General features: G+C 41.5%; 5 non-coding genes across 5 annotated transcripts; all 5 read left to right on the top strand.

Moving 5' to 3' along the window:
- Positions 1–2,709: 2,709 nt before the first annotated feature.
- On the top strand, positions 2,710–2,783 carry trnai-aau (transfer RNA isoleucine (anticodon AAU)). The gene has a single exon. It is a non-coding gene; the product is annotated as a tRNA-Ile (tRNA).
- Positions 2,784–4,252: 1,469 nt separating this feature from the next.
- trnai-aau (transfer RNA isoleucine (anticodon AAU)) lies at positions 4,253–4,326 on the top strand. The gene has a single exon. It is a non-coding gene; the product is annotated as a tRNA-Ile (tRNA).
- Positions 4,327–6,664: 2,338 nt separating this feature from the next.
- On the top strand, positions 6,665–6,738 carry trnai-aau (transfer RNA isoleucine (anticodon AAU)). Its single transcript has one exon. It is a non-coding gene; the product is annotated as a tRNA-Ile (tRNA).
- A 2,757-nt stretch (positions 6,739–9,495) lies between these two features.
- On the top strand, positions 9,496–9,569 carry trnai-aau (transfer RNA isoleucine (anticodon AAU)). Its single transcript has one exon. It is a non-coding gene; the product is annotated as a tRNA-Ile (tRNA).
- Positions 9,570–13,972: 4,403 nt separating this feature from the next.
- trnai-aau (transfer RNA isoleucine (anticodon AAU)) lies at positions 13,973–14,046 on the top strand. The gene has a single exon. It is a non-coding gene; the product is annotated as a tRNA-Ile (tRNA).
- The last annotated feature ends 8,724 nt before the right edge of the window (positions 14,047–22,770 follow it).

Here is a 22,770-nt window from a genome sequence, read left to right as displayed (position 1 = left end):
TACAGTGTCTTATAACTCTATTGATTGGGTTCTACCATATGCGTTTTAAATTAGTAGTATGAATTGTCGATTGTTATTGTGGAGTGACATTTTATTGTAGGAGTTTTTTTTTTAATTGTAGGAGTTTTCATTCGTCTTTTATCATCCAAGGAAGGAAGGAGGACAGGGACTTCATGGACTAAAAGACAGAGAGACAGAATGGTGAAGAAACAGATAGACGGGTCCATCAATCATTTGATTCATTCAATATTCACACACACACACACACACACACACACACACACACACACACACACACACACATAGTCTTGTACTATTTTCCATAACCACTAACCCTAACCTGTTCTCTTTTAACCTTACTTTAACCTTAACCCTAAATCAAAAACCTAACCTTAACCCTAAACCAAAAACCTAACCTTAACCCTAACCAAAAACCTCACCTTAAACCTAAACCAAAAACCTCACCTTAACCCTACACCAAAAACCTAACCTTAACCCTAAACCAAAAACCTAACCTTAACCCTAAACCAAAAACCTAACCTTAACCCTAAACCAAAAACCTAACCTTAACCCTAAACCAAAAACCTAACCTTAACCCTAAACCTAACCTTAACCCTACAACCAAAAACCTAACCCTAAACCAAAAACCTAACCTTAACCCTAAACCAAAAACCTAACCTTAACCCTAAACCCTAAACCAAAAACCTAACCTTAACCCTAAACCAAAAACCTAACCTTAACCCTAAACCCTAAACCAAAAACCTAACCTTAACCCTAAACCAAAAACCTAACCTTAACCCTAAACCCTAAACCAAAAACCTAACCTTAACCCTAAACCAAAAACCTAACCTTAACCCTAAATCAAAAACCTAACCTTAACCCTAACCCAAAAACCTAACCTTAACCCTAAACCTAACCTTAACCCTACACCAAAAACCTAACCTTAGCCCTAAACCAAAAACCTAACCTTAACCCTAAACCAAAAACCTAACCTTAACCCTAAACCCTAAACCAAAAACCTAACCTTAACCCTAAACCAAAAACCTAACCTTAACCCTAAACCCTAAACCAAAAACCTAACCTTAACCCTAAACCAAAAACCTAACCTTAACCCTAAACCCTAAACCAAAAACCTAACCTTAACCTTAAACCAAAAACCTAACCTTAACCCTAACCCAAAAACCTAACCTTAACCCTAAGCCAAAAACCTAACCTTAACCCTAAGCCAAAAACCTAACCTTAACCCTAAACCCTACACCAAAAACCTAACCTTAACCCTAAACCCTAAACCAAAAACCTAACCTTAACCCTACACCAAAAACCTAACCTTAACCCTAAACCAAAAACCTAACATTAACCCTAAACCAAAAACCTAACCTTAACCCTACACCAAAAACCTAACCTTAACCCTAAACCAAAAACCTAACCTTAACCCTAAACCAAAAACCTAACCTTAACCCTAAACCAAAAACCTAACCTTAACCCTAAACCAAAAACCTAACCTTAACCCTAAACCTAACCTTAACCCTACACCAAAAACCTAACCTTAACCCTAAACCAAAAACCTAACCTTAACCCTAAACCAAAAACCTAACCTTAACCCTAAACCCTAAACCAAAAACCTAACCTTAACCCTAAACCAAAAACCTAACCTTAACCCTAAACCCTAAACCAAAAACCTAACCTTAACCCTAACCAAAAACCTCACCTAACCCTACACCAAAAACCTAACCTAACCCTAAACCAAAAACCTAACCTTAACCCTAAACCAAAAACCTAACCTTAACCCTAAACCAAAAACCTAACCTTAACCCTAAACCAAGAACCTAACCTTAACCCTAAACCTAAACTTAACCCTACACCAAAAACCTAACCTTAACCCTAAACCAAAAACCTAACCTTAACCCTAAACCAAAAACCTAACCTTAACCCTAAACCCTAAACCAAAAACCTAACCTTAACCCTAAACCAAAAACCTAACCTTAACCCTAAACCAAAAACCTAACCTTAACCCTAAACCAAAAACCTAACCTTAACCCTAAACCTAACCTTAACCTTAACCTTAACCCTAAACCAAAAACCTAACCTTAACCCTAAACCTAACCCTAGCTCCTAAACCTAATTCTAACTTTAACCCTAAACCCCATATAAATAGCATTTGCTCTCGTGGGGACTAACACTCTGTAAACAGGAATGACAAGCTAAAGTTATCTAGATAGTCACAGAAATGTACGTTCAGCCTGTTCATTATTTCCGCCCGAGTTGACTTATCTTACGAAGTCAGCTTGGTTTAATATAGTTCCTTTCGTTTTTGACCTCGACATTGTTGCTGGATCGATACTTTCATAGTTAACATGCTGTCTCTGCTAGCTAGGTTATGTCATCTGGAGTTGAAATAGGGCCCCAACAGCCCTCACTAATGTACAGGGTTCCAACAGCCCTCACTAATGTACAGAGCCCCAACAGCCCTCACTAATGTACAGGGCCCCAACAGCCCTCACTAATGTACAGAGCCACAACAGCGCTCACTAATGTACAGGGTTCCCAACAGCCATAGTGTTGATCATTGACAGTGTAGAAGGGAGTCCTTGGAACTGAGCTGGATTTGTTTACGTTCTCTGCCCTCTAATGGTAGAACGTAGACATTGTAGATAAGCGACCACCTCCAGACCCATATATGGGTGTATCCCCGTTCCATAGATTATCTCAGGCCGGTTAGCTCAGTTGGTTAGAGCGTCGTGCTAATAACGCGAAGGTCGCGGGTTCGATACCCGTACTGGCCAGCAGGATTTATTTGTATTTTTACTATGAATGTCTACAGTGTCTTATAACTCTATTGATTGGGTTCTACCATATGCGTTTTAAATTAGTAGTATGAATTGTCGATTGTTATTGTGGAGTGACATTTTATTGTAGGAGTTTTTTTTTTAACTGTAGGAGTTTTCATTCGTCTTTTATCATCCAAGGAAGGAAGGAGGACAGGGACTTCATGGACTAAGAGACAGAGAGACAGAATGGTGAAGAAACAGATAGACGGGTCCATCAATCATTTGATTCATTCAATATTCACACACACACACACACACACACACACACACACGCACACACATAGTCTTGTACAGCTAACCTTGTGGGAACACACAATTCAATCCCATTCAAAATCCTATTTTCCATAACCACTAACCCTAACCTGTTCTCTTTTAACCTTACTTTAACCTTAACGCTAAATCAAAAACCTAACCTTAACCCTAAACCAAAAACCTAACCTTAACCCTAACCAAAAACCTAACCTTAACCCTACACCAAAAACCTAACCTTAACCCTAAACCAAAAACCTAACCTTAACCCTAAACCTAACCTTAACCCTACACCAAAAACCTTAACCCTAAACCAAAAACCTAACCTTAACCCTAAACCAAAAACCTAACCTTAACCCTAAACCCTAAACCAAAAACCTAACCTTAACCCTAAACCAAAAACCTAACCTTAACCCTAAACCCTAAACCAAAAACCTAACCTTAACCCTAAACCAAAAACCTAACCTTAACCCTAAACCAAAAACCTAACCTTAACCCTAAACCTAACCTTAACCTTAACCTTAACCCTAAACCAAAAACCTAACCTTAACCCTAAACCTAACCCTAGCTCCTAAACCTAATTCTAACTTTAACCCTAAACCCCATATAAATAGCATTTGCTCTCGTGGGGACTAACACTCTGTAAACAGGAATGACAAGCTAAAGTTATCTAGATAGTCACAGAAATGTACGTTCAGCCTGTTCATTATTTCCGCCCGAGTTGACTTATCTTACGAAGTCAGCTTGGTTTAATATAGTTCCTTTCATTTTTGACCTCGACATTGTTGCTGGATCGATACTTTCATAGTTAACATGCTGTCTCTGCTAGCTAGGTTATGTCATCTGGAGTTGAAATAGGGCCCCAACAGCCCTCACTAATGTACAGGGTTCCAACAGCCCTCACTAATGTACAGAGCCCCAACAGCCCTCACTAATGTACAGGGCCCCAACAGCCCTCACTAATGTACAGAGCCACAACAGCGCTCACTAATGTACAGGGTTCCCAACAGCCATAGTGTTGATCATTGACAGTGTAGAAGGGAGTCCTTGGAACTGAGCTGGATTTGTTTACGTTCTCTGCCCTCTAATGGTAGAACGTAGACATTGTAGATAAGCGACCACCTCCAGACCCATATATGGGTGTATCCCCGTTCCGTAGATTTATCATTATCTCAGGCCGGTTAGCTCAGTTAGTTAGAGCGTCGTGCTAATAACGCGAAGGTCGCGGGTTCGATACCCGTACTGGCCAGCAGGATTTATTTGTATTTTTACTATGAATGTCTACAGTGTCTTGTAACTCTATTGATTGGGTTCTACCATATGCGTTTTAAATTAGTAGTATGAATTGTCGATTGTTATTGTGGAGTGACATTTTATTGTAGGAGTTTTTTTTTAAATTGTAGGAGTTTTCATTCGTCTTTTATCATCCAAGGAAGGAAGGAGGACAGGGACTTCATGGACTAAGAGACAGAGAGACAGAATGGTGAAGAAACAGATAGACGGGTCCATCAATCATTTGATTCATTCAATATTCACACACACACACACACACACACACGCACACACATAGTCTTGTACAGCTAACCTTGTGGGAACACACAATTCAATCCCATTCAAAATCCTATTTTCCATAACCACTAACCCTAACCTGTTCTCTTTTAACCTTACTTTAACCTTAACCCTAAATCAAAAACCTAACCTTAACCCTAAACCAAAAACCTAACCTTAACCCTAACCAAAAACCTCACCTTAAACCTAAACCAAAAACCTCACCTTAACCCTACACCAAAAACCTAACCTTAACCCTAAACCAAAAACCTAACCTTAACCCTAAACCAAAAACCTAACCTTAACCCTAAACCAAAAACCTAACCTTAACCCTAAACCAAAAACCTAACCTTAACCCTAAACCTAACCTTAACCCTACACCAAAAACCTAACCCTAAACCAAAAACCTAACCTTAACCCTAAACCAAAAACCTAACCTTAACCCTAAACCAAAAACCTAACCTTAACCCTAAACCCTAAACCAAAAACCTAACCTTAACCCTAAACCAAAAACCTAACCTTAACCCTAAATCAAAAACCTAACCTTAACCCTAACCCAAAAACCTAACCTTAACCCTAAACCTAACCTTAACCCTACACCAAAAACCTAACCTTAACCCTAAACCAAAAACCTAACCTTAACCCTAAACCAAAAACCTAACCTTATCACCTAAACCCTAAGCCAAAAACCTAACCTTAACCCTAAACCAAAAACCTAACCTTAACCCTAAACCCTAAACCAAAAACCTAACCTTAACCCTAAACCAAAAACCTAACCTTAACCCTAAACCAAAAACCTAACCTTAACCCTAAACCCTAAACCAAAAACCTAACCTTAACCCTAAACCAAAAACCTAACCTTAACCCTAAACCCTAAACCAAAAACCTAACCTTAACCCTAACCAAAAACCTCACCTTAAACCTAAACCAAAAACCTCACCTTAACCCTACACCAAAAACCTAACCTTAACCCTAAACCAAAAACCTAACCTTAACCCTAAACCTTAACCCTAAACCAAAAACCTAACCTTAACCCTAAACCAAAAACCTAACCTTAACCCTAAACCAAAAACCTAACCTTAACCCTAAACCAAAAACCTAACCTTAACCCTAAACCTAACCTTAACCCTACACCAAAAACCTAACCCTAAACCAAAAACCTAACCTTAACCCTAAACCAAAAACCTAACCTTAACCCTAAACCCTAAACCAAAAACCTAACCTTAACCCTAAACCAAAAACCTAACCTTAACCCTAAACCCTAAACCAAAAACCTAACCTTAACCCTAAACCAAAAACCTAACCTTAACCCTAAACCAAAAACCTAACCTTAACCCTAAACCAAAAACCTAACCTTAACCCTAAACCTAACCTTAACCTTAACCTTAACCCTAAACCAAAAACCTAACCTTAACCCTAAACCTAACCCTAGCTCCTAAACCTAATTCTAACTTTAACCCTAAACCCCATATAAATAGCATTTGCTCTCGTGGGGACTAACACTCTGTAAACAGGAATGACAAGCTAAAGTTATCTAGATAGTCACAGAAATGTACGTTCAGCCTGTTCATTATTTCCGCCCGAGTTGACTTATCTTACGAAGTCAGCTTGGTTTAATATAGTTCCTTTCGTTTTTGACCTCGACATTGTTGCTGGATCGATACTTTCATAGTTAACATGCTGTCTCTGCTAGCTAGGTTATGTCATCTGGAGTTGAAATAGGGCCCCAACAGCCCTCACTAATGTACAGGGTTCCAACAGCCCTCACTAATGTACAGAGCCCCAACAGCCCTCACTAATGTACAGGGCCCCAACAGCCCTCACTAATGTACAGAGCCACAACAGCGCTCACTAATGTACAGGGTTCCCAACAGCCATAGTGTTGATCATTGACAGTGTAGAAGGGAGTCCTTGGAACTGAGCTGGATTTGTTTACGTTCTCTGCCCTCTAATGGTAGAACGTAGACATTGTAGATAAGCGACCACCTCCAGACCCATATATGGGTGTATCCCCGTTCCGTAGATTGATCGTTATCTCAGGCCGGTTAGCTCAGTTGGTTAGAGCGTCGTGCTAATAACGCGAAGGTCGCGGGTTCGATACCCGTACTGGCCAGCAGGATTTATTTGTATTTTTACTATGAATGTCTACAGTGTCTTATAACTCTATTGATTGGGTTCTACCATATGCGTTTTAAATTAGTAGTATGAATTGTCGATTGTTATTGTGGAGTGACATTTTATTGTAGGAGTTTTTTTTTTAATTGTAGGAGTTTTCATTCGTCTTTTATCATCCAAGGAAGGAAGGAGGACAGGGACTTCATGGACTAAAAGACAGAGAGACAGAATGGTGAAGAAACAGATAGACGGGTCCATCAATCATTTGATTCATTCAATATTCACACACACACACACACACACACACATAGTCTTGTACTATTTTCCATAACCACTAACCCTAACCTGTTCTCTTTTAACCTTACTTTAACCTTAACCCTAAATCAAAAACCTAACCTTAACCCTAAACCAAAATCCTAACCTTAACCCTAACCAAAAACCTCACCTTAAACCTAAACCAAAAACCTCACCTTAACCCTACACCAAAAACCTAACCTTAACCCTAAACCAAAAACCTAACCTTAACCCTAAACCAAAAACCTAACCTTAACCCTAAACCAAAAACCTAACCTTAACCCTAAACCTAACCTTAACCCTAACCAAAAACCTAACCCTAAACCAAAAACCTAACCTTAACCCTAAACCAAAAACCTAACCTTAACCCTAACCAAAAAACCCTAAACCAAAAACCTCACCTTAACCCTACACCAAAAACCTAAACCCTAAACCAAAAACCTAACCTTAACCCTAAACCCTAAACCAAAAACCTAACCTTAACCCTAAACCAAAAACCTAACCTAACCCTAAACCCTAAACCAAAAACCCTAACCCTAAACCAAAAACCTAACCTTAACCCTAACCCTAAACCAAAAACCTAACCTTAACCCTAAACCAAAAACCTAACCTTAACCCTAAATCAAAAACCTAACCTTAACCCTAACCCAAAAACCTAACCTTAACCCTAAACCTAACCTTAACCCTACACCAAAAACCTAACCTTAACCCTAAACCAAAAACCTAACCTTAACCCTAAACCAAAAACCTAACCTTAACCCTAAACCCTAAACCAAAAACCTAACCTTAACCCTAAACCAAAAACCTAACCTTAACCCTAAACCCTAAACCAAAAACCTAACCTTAACCCTAAACCAAAAACCTAACCTTAACCCTAAACCCTAAACCAAAAACCTAACCTTAACCCTAAACCAAAAACCTAACCTTAACCCTAACCCAAAAACCTAACCTTAACCCTAAGCCAAAAACCTAACCTTAACCCTAAGCCAAAAACCTAACCTTAACCCTAAACCCTACACCAAAAACCTAACCTTAACCCTAAACCCTAAACCAAAAACCTAACCTTAACCCTACACCAAAAACCTAACCTTAACCCTAAACCAAAAACCTAACCTTAACCCTAAACCAAAACCTAACCTTAACCCTACACCAAAAACCTAACCTTAACCCTAAACCAAAAACCTAACCTTAACCCTAAACCAAAAACCTAACCTTAACCCTAAACCAAAAACCTAACCTTAACCCTAAACCTAACCTTAACCCTACACCAAAAACCTAACCTTTACCCTAAACCAAAAACCTAACCTTAACCCTAAACCAAAAATCTAACCTTAACCCTAAACCCTAAACCAAAAACCTAACCTTAACCCTAAACCAAAAACCTAACCTTAACCCTAAACCCTAAACCAAAAACCTAACCTTAACCCTACACCAAAAACCTAACCTTAACCCTAAACCAAAAACCTAACCTTAACCCTAAACCAAAAACCTAACCTTAACCCTAAACCAAAAACCTAACCTTAACCCTAAACCAAGAACCTAACCTTAACCCTAAACCTAAACTTAACCCTACACCAAAAACCTAACCTTAACCCTAAACCAAAAACCTAACCTTAACCCTAAACCAAAAACCTAACCTTAACCCTAAACCCTAAACCAAAAACCTAACCTTAACCCTAAACCAAAAACCTAACCTTAACCCTAAACCCTAAACCAAAAACCTAACCTTAACCCTAAACCAAAAACCTAACCTTAACCCTAAACCAAAAACCTAACCTTAACCCTAAACCTAACCTTAACCTTAACCTTAACCCTAAACCAAAAACCTAACCTTAACCCTAAACCTAACCCTAGCTCCTAAACCTAATTCTAACTTTAACCCTAAACCCCATATAAATAGCATTTGCTCTCGTGGGGACTAACACTCTGTAAACAGGAATGACAAGCTAAAGTTATCAAGATAGTCACAGAAATGTACGTTCAGCCTGTTCATTATTTCCGTCCGAGTTGACTTATCTTACGAAGTCAGCTTGGTTTAGTATAGTTCCTTTCGTTTTTGACCTCGACATTGTTGCTGGATCGATACTTTCATAGTTAACATGCTGTCTCTGCTAGCTAGGTTATGTCATCTGGAGTTGAAATAGGGCCCCAACAGCCCTCACTAATGTACAGGGTTCCAACAGCCCTCACTAATGTACAGAGCCCCAACAGCCCTCACTAATGTACAGGGCCCCAACAGCCCTCACTAATGTACAGAGCCACAACAGCGCTCACTAATGTACAGGGTTCCCAACAGCCATAGTGTTGATCATTGACAGTGTAGAAGGGAGTCCTTGGAACTGAGCTGGATTTGTTTACGTTCTCTGCCCTCTAATGGTAGAACGTAGACATTGTAGATAAGCGACCACCTCCAGACCCATATATGGGTGTATCCCCGTTCCGTAGATTGATCATTATCTCAGGCCGGTTAGCTCAGTTGGTTAGAGCGTCGTGCTAATAACGCGAAGGTCGCGGGTTCGATACCCGTACTGGCCAGCAGGATTTATTTGTATTTTTACTATGAATGTCTACAGTGTCTTATAACTCTATTGATTGGGTTCTACCATATGCGTTTTAAATTAGTAGTATGAATTGTCGATTGTTATTGTGGAGTGACATTTTATTGTAGGAGTTTTTTTTTTAATTGTAGGAGTTTTCATTCGTCTTTTATCATCCAAGGAAGGAAGGAGGACAGGGACTTCATGGACTAAAAGACAGAGAGACAGAATGGTGAAGAAACAGATAGACGGGTCCATCAATCATTTGATTCATTCAATATTCACACACACACACACACACACACACACACACACACACACACACATAGTCTTGTACTATTTTCCATAACCACTAACCCTAACCTGTTCTCTTTTAACCTTACTTTAACCTTAACCCTAAATCAAAAACCTAACCTTAACCCTAAACCAAAAACCTAACCTTAACCCTAACCAAAAACCTCACCTTAAACCTAAACCAAAAACCTCACCTTAACCCTACACCAAAAACTAACCTTAACCCTAAACCAAAAACCTAACCTTAACCCTAAACCAAAAACCTAACCTTAACCCTAAACCAAAAACCTAACCTTAACCCTAAACCAAAAACCTAACCTTAACCCTACACCAAAAACCTAACCCTAAACCAAAAACCTAACCTTAACCCTAAACCAAAAACCTAACCTTAACCCTAAACCCTAAACCAAAAACCTAACCTTAACCCTAAACCAAAAACCTAACCTTAACCCTAAACCCTAAACCAAAAACCTAACCTTAACCCTAAACCAAAAACCTAACCTTAACCCTAAACCCTAAACCAAAAACCTAACCTTAACCCTAAACCAAAAACCTAACCTTAACCCTAAATCAAAAACCTAACCTTAACCCTAACCCAAAAACCTAACCTTAACCCTAAACCTAACCTTAACCCTACACCAAAAACTAACCTTAGCCCTAAACCAAAAACCTAACCTTAACCCTAAACCCTAAACCAAAAACCTAACCTTAACACTAAACCAAAAACCTAACCTTAACCCTAAACCCTAAACCAAAAACCTAACCTTAACCCTAAACCAAAAACCTAACCTTAACCCTAAACCCTAAACCAAAAACCTAACCTTAACCTTAAACCAAAAACCTAACCTTAACCCTAACCCAAAAACCTAACCTTAACCCTAAGCCAAAAACCTAACCTTAACCCTAAGCCAAAAACCTAACCTTAACCCTAAACCCTACACCAAAAACCTAACCTTAACCCTAAACCCTAAACCAAAAACCTAACCTTAACCCTACACCAAAAACCTAACCTTAACCCTAAACCAAAAACCTAACATTAACCCTAAACCAAAAACCTAACCTTAACCCTACACCAAAAACCTAACCTTAACTCTAAACCAAAAACCTAACCTTAACCCTAAACCAAAAACCTAACCTTAACCCTAAACCAAAAACCTAACCTTAACCCTAAACCAAAAACCTAACCTTAACCCTAAACCTAACCTTAACCCTACACCAAAAACCTAACCTTAACCCTAAACCAAAAACCTAACCTTAACCCTAAACCAAAAACCTAACCTTAACCCTAAACCCTAAACCAAAATCCTAACCTTAACCCTAAACCAAAAACCTAACCTTAACCCTAAACCCTAAACCAAAAACCTAACCTTAACCCTAACCAAAAACCTCACCTTAACCCTACACCAAAAACCTAACCTTAACCCTAAACCAAAAACCTAACCTTAACCCTAAACCAAAAACCTAACCTTAACCCTAAACCAAAAACCTAACCTTAACCCTAAACCAAGAACCTAACCTTAACCCTAAACCTAAACTTAACCCTACACCAAAAACCTAACCTTAACCCTAAACCAAAAACCTAACCTTAACCCTAAACCAAAAACCTAACCTTAACCCTAAACCCTAAACCAAAAACCTAACCTTAACCCTAAACCAAAAACCTAACCTTAACCCTAAACCCTAAACCAAAAACCTAACCTTAACCCTAAACCAAAAACCTAACCTTAACCCTAAATCAAAAACCTAACCTTAACCCTAACCCAAAAACCTAACCTTAACCCTAAACCTAACCTTAACCCTACACCAAAAACTAACCTTAGCCCTAAACCAAAAACCTAACCTTAACCCTAAACCAAAAACCTAACCTTAACCCTAAACCCTAAACCAAAAACCTAACCTTAACACTAAACCAAAAACCTAACCTTAACCCTAAACCCTAAACCAAAAACCTAACCTTAACCCTAAACCAAAAACCTAACCTTAACCCTAAACCCTAAACCAAAAACCTAACCTTAACCTTAAACCAAAAACCTAACCTTAACCCTAAACCCTAAACCAAAAACCTAACCTTAACCCTAAACCAAAAACCTAACCTTAACCCTAAACCCTAAACCAAAAACCTAACCTTAACCCTAAACCAAAAACCTAACCTTAACCCTAAACCCTAAACCAAAAACCTAACCTTAACCCTAAACCAAAAACCTAACCTTAACCCTAAATCAAAAACCTAACCTTAACCCTAACCCAAAAACCTAACCTTAACCCTAAACCTAACCTTAGCCCTACACCAAAAACTAACCTTAGCCCTAAACCAAAAACCTAACCTTAACCCTAAACCAAAAACCTAACCTTAACCCTAAACCCTAAACCAAAAACCTAACCTTAACACTAAACCAAAAACCTAACCTTAACCCTAAACCCTAAACCAAAAACCTAACCTTAACCCTAAACCAAAAACCTAACCTTAACCCTAAACCCTAAACCAAAAACCTAACCTTAACCTTAAACCAAAAACCTAACCTTAACCCTAACCCAAAAACCTAACCTTAACCCTAAGCCAAAAACCTAACCTTAACCCTAAGCCAAAAACCTAACCTTAACCCTAAACCCTACACCAAAAACCTAACCTTAACCCTAAACCCTAAACCAAAAACCTAACCTTAACCCTACACCAAAAACCTAACCTTAACCCTAAACCAAAAACCTAACATTAACCCTAAACCAAAAACCTAACCTTAACCCTACACCAAAAACCTAACCTTAACCCTAAACCAAAAACCTAACCTTAACCCTAAACCAAAAACCTAACCTTAACCCTAAACCAAAAACCTAACCTTAACCCTAAACCAAAAACCTAACCTTAACCCTAAACCTAACCTTAACCCTACACCAAAAACCTAACCTTAACCCTAAACCAAAAACCTAACCTTAACCCTAAACCAAAAACCTAACCTTAACCCTAAACCCTAAACCAAAATCCTAACCTTAACCCTAAACCAAAAACCTAACCTTAACCCTAAACCCTAAACCAAAAACCTAACCTTAACCCTAACCAAAAACCTCACCTTAACCCTACACCAAAAACCTAACCTTAACCCTAAACCAAAAACCTAACCTTAACCCTAAACCAAAAACCTAACCTTAACCCTAAACCAAAAACCTAACCTTAACCCTAAACCAAGAACCTAACCTTAACCCTAAACCTAAACTTAACCCTACACCAAAAACCTAACCTTAACCCTAAACCAAAAACCTAACCTTAACCCTAAACCAAAAACCTAACCTTAACCCTAAACCCTAAACCAAAAACCTAACCTTAACCCTAAACCAAAAACCTAACCTTAACCCTAAACCCTAAACCAAAAACCTAACCTTAACCCTAAACCAAAAACCTAACCTTAACCCTAAACCAAAAACCTAACCTTAACCCTAAACCTAACCTTAACCTTAACCTTAACCCTAAACCAAAAACCTAACCTTAACCCTAAACCTAACCCTAGCTCCTAAACCTAATTCTAACTTTAACCCTAAACCCCATATAAATAGCATTTGCTCTCGTGGGGACTAACACTCTGTAAACAGGAATGACAAGCTAAAGTTATCTAGATAGTCACAGAAATGTACGTTCAGCCTGTTCATTATTTCCGCCCGAGTTGACTTATCTTACGAAGTCAGCTTGGTTTAATATAGTTCCTTTCGTTTTTGACCTCGACATTGTTGCTGGATCGATACTTTCATAGTTAACATGCTGTCTCTGCTAGCTAGGTTATGTCATCTGGAGTTGAAATAGGGCCCCAACAGCCCTCACTAATGTACAGGGTTCCAACAGCCCTCACTAATGTACAGAGCCCCAACAGCCCTCACTAATGTACAGGGCCCCAACAGCCCTCACTAATGTACAGAGCCACAACAGCGCTCACTAATGTACAGGGTTCCCAACAGCCATAGTGTTGATCATTGACAGTGTAGAAGGGAGTCCTTGGAACTGAGCTGGATTTGTTTACGTTCTCTGCCCTCTAATGGTAGAACGTAGACATTGTAGATAAGCGACCACCTCCAGACCCATATATGGGTGTATCCCCGTTCCGTAGATTGATCATTATCTCAGGCCGGTTAGCTCAGTTGGTTAGAGCGTCGTGCTAATAACGCGAAGGTCGCGGGTTCGATACCCGTACTGGCCAGCAGGATTTATTTGTATTTTTACTATGAATGTCTACAGTGTCTTATAACTCTATTGATTGGGTTCTACCATATGCGTTTTAAATTAGTAGTATGAATTGTCGATTGTTATTGTGGAGTGACATTTTATTGTAGGAGTTTTTTTTTTAATTGTAGGAGTTTTCATTCGTCTTTTATCATCCAAGGAAGGAAGGAGGACAGGGACTTCATGGACTAAAAGACAGAGAGACAGAATGGTGAAGAAACAGATAGACGGGTCCATCAATCATTTGATTCATTCAATATTCACACACACACACACACACACACACACACACACACACACACACACACACACACACACACACACACACACACATAGTCTTGTACTATTTTCCATAACCACTAACCCTAACCTGTTCTCTTTTAACCTTACTTTAACCTTAACCCTAAATCAAAAACCTAACCTTAACCCTAAACCAAAAACCTAACCTTAACCCTAACCAAAAACCTCACCTTAAACCTAAACCAAAAACCTCACCTTAACCCTACACCAAAAACCTAACCTTAACCCTAAACCAAAAACCTAACCTTAACCCTAAACCAAAAACCTAACCTTAACCCTAAACCAAAAACCTAACCTTAACCCTAAACCAAAAACCTAACCTTAACCCTAAACCTAACCTTAACCCTACAACCAAAAACCTAACCCTAAACCAAAAACCTAACCTTAACCCTAAACCCTAAACCAAAAACCTAACCTTAACCCTAAACCAAAAACCTAACCTTAACCCTAAACCCTAAACCAAAAACCTAACCTTAACCCTAAACCAAAAACCTAACCTTAACCCTAAACCCTAAACCAAAAACCTAACCTTAACCCTAAACCAAAAACCTAACCTTAACCCTAAATCAAAAACCTAACCTTAACCCTAACCCAAAAACCTAACCTTAACCCTAAACCTAACCTTAACCCTACACCAAAAACTAACCTTAGCCCTAAACCAAAAACCTAACCTTAACCCTAAACCCTAAACCAAAAACCTAACCTTAACACTAAACCAAAAACCTAACCTTAACCCTAAACCCTAAACCAAAAACCTAACCTTAACCCTAAACCAAAAACCTAACCTTAACCCTAAACCCTAAACCAAAAACCTAACCTTAACCTTAAACCAAAAACCTAACCTTAACCCTAACCCAAAAACCTAACCTTAACCCTAAGCCAAAAACCTAACCTTAACCCTAAGCCAAAAACCTAACCTTAACCCTAAACCCTACACCAAAAACCTAACCTTAACCCTAAACCCTAAACCAAAAACCTAACCTTAACCCTACACCAAAAACCTAACCTTAACCCTAAACCAAAAACCTAACATTAACCCTAAACCAAAAACCTAACCTTAACCCTACACCAAAAACCTAACCTTAACTCTAAACCAAAAACCTAACCTTAACCCTAAACCAAAAACCTAACCTTAACCCTAAACCAAAAACCTAACCTTAACCCTAAACCAAAAACCTAACCTTAACCCTAAACCTAACCTTAACCCTACACCAAAAACCTAACCTTAACCCTAAACCAAAAACCTAACCTTAACCCTAAACCAAAAACCTAACCTTAACCCTAAACCCTAAACCAAAATCCTAACCTTAACCCTAAACCAAAAACCTAACCTTAACCCTAAACCCTAAACCAAAAACCTAACCTTAACCCTAACCAAAAACCTCACCTTAACCCTACACCAAAAACCTAACCTTAACCCTAAACCAAAAACCTAACCTTAACCCTAAACCAAAAACCTAACCTTAACCCTAAACCAAAAACCTAACCTTAACCCTAAACCAAGAACCTAACCTTAACCCTAAACCTAAACTTAACCCTACACCAAAAACCTAACCTTAACCCTAAACCAAAAACCTAACCTTAACCCTAAACCAAAAACCTAACCTTAACCCTAAACCCTAAACCAAAAACCTAACCTTAACCCTAAACCAAAAACCTAACCTTAACCCTAAACCCTAAACCAAAAACCTAACCTTAACCCTAAACCAAAAACCTAACCTTAACCCTAAATCAAAACCCTAACCTTAACCCTAACCCAAAAACCTAACCTTAACCCTAACCCTAACCTTAACCCTACACCAAAAACTAACCTTAGCCCTAAACCAAAAACCTAACCTTAACCCTAAACCAAAAACCTAACCTTAACCCTAAACCCTAAACCAAAAACCTAACCCTAACCCTAAACCAAAAACCTAACCTTAACCCTAAACCCTAAACCAAAAACCTAACCTTAACCCTAAACCAAAAACCTAACCTTAACCCTAAACCCTAAACCAAAAACCTAACCTTAACCCTAAACCAAAAACCTAACCTTAACCCTAAACCCTAAACCAAAAACCTAACCTTAACCCTAAACCAAAAACCTAACCTTAACCCTAAACCCTAAACCAAAAACCTAACCTTAACCCTAAACCAAAAACCTAACCTTAACCCTAAACCCTAAACCAAAAACCTAACCTTAACCCTAAACCAAAAACCTAACCTTAACCCTAAATCAAAAACCTAACCTTAACCCTAACCCAAAAACCTAACCTTAACCCTAAACCTAACCTTAACCCTACACCAAAAACTAACCTTAGCCCTAAACCAAAAACCTAACCTTAACCCTAAACCAAAAACCTAACCTTAACCCTAAACCCTAAACCAAAAACCTAACCTTAACACTAAACCAAAAACCTAACCTTAACCCTAAACCCTAAACCAAAAACCTAACCTTAACCCTAAACCAAAAACCTAACCTTAACCCTAAACCCTAAACCAAAAACCTAACCTTAACACTAAACCAAAAACCTAACCTTAACCCTAAATCAAAAACCTAACCTTAACCCTAAGCCAAAAACCTAACCTTAACCCTAAACCTAACCTTAACCTTAACCCTAACCCTAAACCAAAAACCTAACCTTAACCCTAAACCTAACCCTAGCTCCTAAACCTAATTCTAACTTTAACCCTAAACCCCATATAAATAGCATTTGCTCTCGTAACCCTAACCCTAACCCTAACCCTAACCCTAACCCTAACCCTAACCCTAACCCTAACCCTAACCCTAACCCTAACCCTAACCCTAACCCTAACCCTAACCCTAACCCTAACCCTAACCCTAACCCTAACCCTAACCCTAACCCTAACCCTAACCCTAACCCTAACCCTAACCCTAACCCTAACCCTAACCCTAACCCTAACCCTAACCCTAACCCTAACCCTAACCCTAACCCTAACCCTAACCCTAACCCTAACCCTAACCCTAACCCTAACCCTAACCCTAACCCTAACCCTAACCCTAACCCTAACCCTAACCCTAACCCTAACCCTAACCCTAACCCTAACCCTAACCCTAACCCTAACCCTAACCCTAACCCTAACCCTAACCCTAACCCTAACCCTAACCCTAACCCTAACCCTAACCCTAACCCTAACCCTAACCCTAACCCTAACCCTAACCCTAACCCTAACCCTAACCCTAACCCTAACCCTAACCCTAACCCTAACCCTAACCCTAACCCTAACCCTAACCCTAACCCTAACCCTAACCCTAACCCTAACCCTAACCCTAACCCTAACCCTAACCCTAACCCTAACCCTAACCCTAACCCTAACCCTAACCCTAACCCTAACCCTAACCCTAACCCTAACCCTAACCCTAACCCTAACCCTAACCCTAACCCTAACCCTAACCCTAACCCTAACCCTAACCCTAACCCTAACCCTAACCCTAACCCTAACCCTAACCCTAACCCTAACCCTAACCCTAACCCTAACCCTAACCCTAACCCTAACCCTAACCCTAACCCTAACCCTAACCCTAACCCTAACCCTAACCCTAACCCTAACCCTAACCCTAACCCTAACCCTAACCCTAACCCTAACCCTAACCCTAACCCTAACCCTAACCCTAACCCTAACCCTAACCCTAACCCTAACCCTAACCCTAACCCTAACCCTAACCCTAACCCTAACCCTAACCCTAACCCTAACCCTAACCCTAACCCTAACCCTAACCCTAACCCTAACCCTAACCCTAACCCTAACCCTAACCCTAACCCTAACCCTAACCCTAACCCTAACCCTAACCCTAACCCTAACCCTAACCCTAACCCTAACCCTAACCCTAACCCTAACCCTAACCCTAACCCTAACCCTAACCCTAACCCTAACCCTAACCCTAACCCTAACCCTAACCCTAACCCTAACCCTAACCCTAACCCTAACCCTAACCCTAACCCTAACCCTAACCCTAACCCTAACCCTAACCCTAACCCTAACCCTAACCCTAACCCTAACCCTAACCCTAACCCTAACCCTAACCCTAACCCTAACCCTAACCCTAACCCTAACCCTAACCCTAACCCTAACCCTAACCCTAACCCTAACCCTAACCCTAACCCTAACCCTAACCCTAACCCTAACCCTAACCCTAACCCTAACCCTAACCCTAACCCTAACCCTAACCCTAACCCTAACCCTAACCCTAACCCTAACCCTAACCCTAACCCTAACCCTAACCCTAACCCTAACCCTAACCCTAACCCTAACCCTAACCCTAACCCTAACCCTAACCCTAACCCTAACCCTAACCCTAACCCTAACCCTAACCCTAACCCTAACCCTAACCCTAACCCTAACCCTAACCCTAACCCTAACCCTAACCCTAACCCTAACCCTAACCCTAACCCTAACCCTAACCCTAACCCTAACCCTAACCCTAACCCTAACCCTAACCCTAACCCTAACCCTAACCCTAACCCTAACCCTAACCCTAACCCTAACCCTAACCCTAACCCTAACCCTAACCCTAACCCTAACCCTAACCCTAACCCTAACCCTAACCCTAACCCTAACCCTAACCCTAACCCTAACCCTAACCCTAACCCTAACCCTAACCCTAACCCTAACCCTAACCCTAACCCTAACCCTAACCCTAACCCTAACCCTAACCCTAACCCTAACCCTAACCCTAACCCTAACCCTAACCCTAACCCTAACCCTAACCCTAACCCTAACCCTAACCCTAACCCTAACCCTAACCCTAACCCTAACCCTAACCCTAACCCTAACCCTAACCCTAACCCTAACCCTAACCCTAACCCTAACCCTAACCCTAACCCTAACCCTAACCCTAACCCTAACCCTAACCCTAACCCTAACCCTAACCCTAACCCTAACCCTAACCCTAACCCTAACCCTAACCCTAACCCTAACCCTAACCCTAACCCTAACCCTAACCCTAACCCTAACCCTAACCCTAACCCTAACCCTAACCCTAACCCTAACCCTAACCCTAACCCTAACCCTAACCCTAACCCTAACCCTAACCCTAACCCTAACCCTAACCCTAACCCTAACCCTAACCCTAACCCTAACCCTAACCCTAACCCTAACCCTAACCCTAACCCTAACCCTAACCCTAACCCTAACCCTAACCCTAACCCTAACCCTAACCCTAACCCTAACCCTAACCCTAACCCTAACCCTAACCCTAACCCTAACCCTAACCCTAACCCTAACCCTAACCCTAACCCTAACCCTAACCCTAACCCTAACCCTAACCCTAACCCTAACCCTAACCCTAACCCTAACCCTAACCCTAACCCTAACCCTAACCCTAACCCTAACCCTAACCCTAACCCTAACCCTAACCCTAACCCTAACCCTAACCCTAACCCTAACCCTAACCCTAACCCTAACCCTAACCCTAACCCTAACCCTAACCCTAACCCTAACCCTAACCCTAACCCTAACCCTAACCCTAACCCTAACCCTAACCCTAACCCTAACCCTAACCCTAACCCTAACCCTAACCCTAACCCTAACCCTAACCCTAACCCTAACCCTAACCCTAACCCTAACCCTAACCCTAACCCTAACCCTAACCCTAACCCTAACCCTAACCCTAACCCTAACCCTAACCCTAACCCTAACCCTAACCCTAACCCTAACCCTAACCCTAACCCTAACCCTAACCCTAACCCTAACCCTAACCCTAACCCTAACCCTAACCCTAACCCTAACCCTAACCCTAACCCTAACCCTAACCCTAACCCTAACCCTAACCCTAACCCTAACCCTAACCCTAACCCTAACCCTAACCCTAACCCTAACCCTAACCCTAACCCTAACCCTAACCCTAACCCTAACCCTAACCCTAACCCTAACCCTAACCCTAACCCTAACCCTAACCCTAACCCTAACCCTAACCCTAACCCTAACCCTAACCCTAACCCTAACCCTAACCCTAACCCTAACCCTAACCCTAACCCTAACCCTAACCCTAACCCTAACCCTAACCCTAACCCTAACCCTAACCCTAACCCTAACCCTAACCCTAACCCTAACCCTAACCCTAACCCTAACCCTAACCCTAACCCTAACCCTAACCCTAACCCTAACCCTAACCCTAACCCTAACCCTAACCCTAACCCTAACCCTAACCCTAACCCTAACCCTAACCCTAACCCTAACCCTAACCCTAACCCTAACCCTAACCCTAACCCTAACCCTAACCCTAACCCTAACCCTAACCCTAACCCTAACCCTAACCCTAACCCTAACCCTAACCCTAACCCTAACCCTAACCCTAACCCTAACCCTAACCCTAACCCTAACCCTAACCCTAACCCTAACCCTAACCCTAACCCTAACCCTAACCCTAACCCTAACCCTAACCCTAACCCTAACCCTAACCCTAACCCTAACCCTAACCCTAACCCTAACCCTAACCCTAACCCTAACCCTAACCCTAACCCTAACCCTAACCCTAACCCTAACCCTAACCCTAACCCTAACCCTAACCCTAACCCTAACCCTAACCCTAACCCTAACCCTAACCCTAACCCTAACCCTAACCCTAACCCTAACCCTAACCCTAACCCTAACCCTAACCCTAACCCTAACCCTAACCCTAACCCTAACCCTAACCCTAACCCTAACCCTAACCCTAACCCTAACCCTAACCCTAACCCTAACCCTAACCCTAACCCTAACCCTAACCCTAACCCTAACCCTAACCCTAACCCTAACCCTAACCCTAACCCTAACCCTAACCCTAACCCTAACCCTAACCCTAACCCTAACCCTAACCCTAACCCTAACCCTAACCCTAACCCTAACCCTAACCCTAACCCTAACCCTAACCCTAACCCTAACCCTAACCCTAACCCTAACCCTAACCCTAACCCTAACCCTAACCCTAACCCTAACCCTAACCCTAACCCTAACCCTAACCCTAACCCTAACCCTAACCCTAACCCTAACCCTAACCCTAACCCTAACCCTAACCCTAACCCTAACCCTAACCCTAACCCTAACCCTAACCCTAACCCTAACCCTAACCCTAACCCTAACCCTAACCCTAACCCTAACCCTAACCCTAACCCTAACCCTAACCCTAACCCTAACCCTAACCCTAACCCTAACCCTAACCCTAACCCTAACCCTAACCCTAACCCTAACCCTAACCCTAACCCTAACCCTAACCCTAACCCTAACCCTAACCCTAACCCTAACCCTAACCCTAACCCTAACCCTAACCCTAACCCTAACCCTAACCCTAACCCTAACCCTAACCCTAACCCTAACCCTAACCCTAACCCTAACCCTAACCCTAACCCTAACCCTAACCCTAACCCTAACCCTAACCCTAACCCTAACCCTAACCCTAACCCTAACCCTAACCCTAACCCTAACCCTAACCCTAACCCTAACCCTAACCCTAACCCTAACCCTAACCCTAACCCTAACCCTAACCCTAACCCTAACCCTAACCCTAACCCTAACCCTAACCCTAACCCTAACCCTAACCCTAACCCTAACCCTAACCCTAACCCTAACCCTAACCCTAACCCTAACCCTAACCCTAACCCTAACCCTAACCCTAACCCTAACCCTAACCCTAACCCTAACCCTAACCCTAACCCTAACCCTAACCCTAACCCTAACCCTAACCCTAACCCTAACCCTAACCCTAACCCTAACCCTAACCCTAACCCTAACCCTAACCCTAACCCTAACCCTAACCCTAACCCTAACCCTAACCCTAACCCTAACCCTAACCCTAACCCTAACCCTAACCCTAACCCTAACCCTAACCCTAACCCTAACCCTAACCCTAACCCTAACCCTAACCCTAACCCTAACCCTAACCCTAACCCTAACCCTAACCCTAACCCTAACCCTAACCCTAACCCTAACCCTAACCCTAACCCTAACCCTAACCCTAACCCTAACCCTAACCCTAACCCTAACCCTAACCCTAACCCTAACCCTAACCCTAACCCTAACCCTAACCCTAACCCTAACCCTAACCCTAACCCTAACCCTAACCCTAACCCTAACCCTAACCCTAACCCTAACCCTAACCCTAACCCTAACCCTAACCCTAACCCTAACCCTAACCCTAACCCTAACCCTAACCCTAACCCTAACCCTAACCCTAACCCTAACCCTAACCCTAACCCTAACCCTAACCCTAACCCTAACCCTAACCCTAACCCTAACCCTAACCCTAACCCTAACCCTAACCCTAACCCTAACCCTAACCCTAACCCTAACCCTAACCCTAACCCTAACCCTAACCCTAACCCTAACCCTAACCCTAACCCTAACCCTAACCCTAACCCTAACCCTAACCCTAACCCTAACCCTAACCCTAACCCTAACCCTAACCCTAACCCTAACCCTAACC

This window comes from Oncorhynchus clarkii, chromosome 10, assembly GCF_045791955.1.
Source record: "Oncorhynchus clarkii lewisi isolate Uvic-CL-2024 chromosome 10, UVic_Ocla_1.0, whole genome shotgun sequence".
Lineage (NCBI taxonomy): Eukaryota > Metazoa > Chordata > Actinopteri > Salmoniformes > Salmonidae > Oncorhynchus > Oncorhynchus clarkii.
This window is presented reverse-complemented; position numbering and strand designations above follow the sequence as displayed.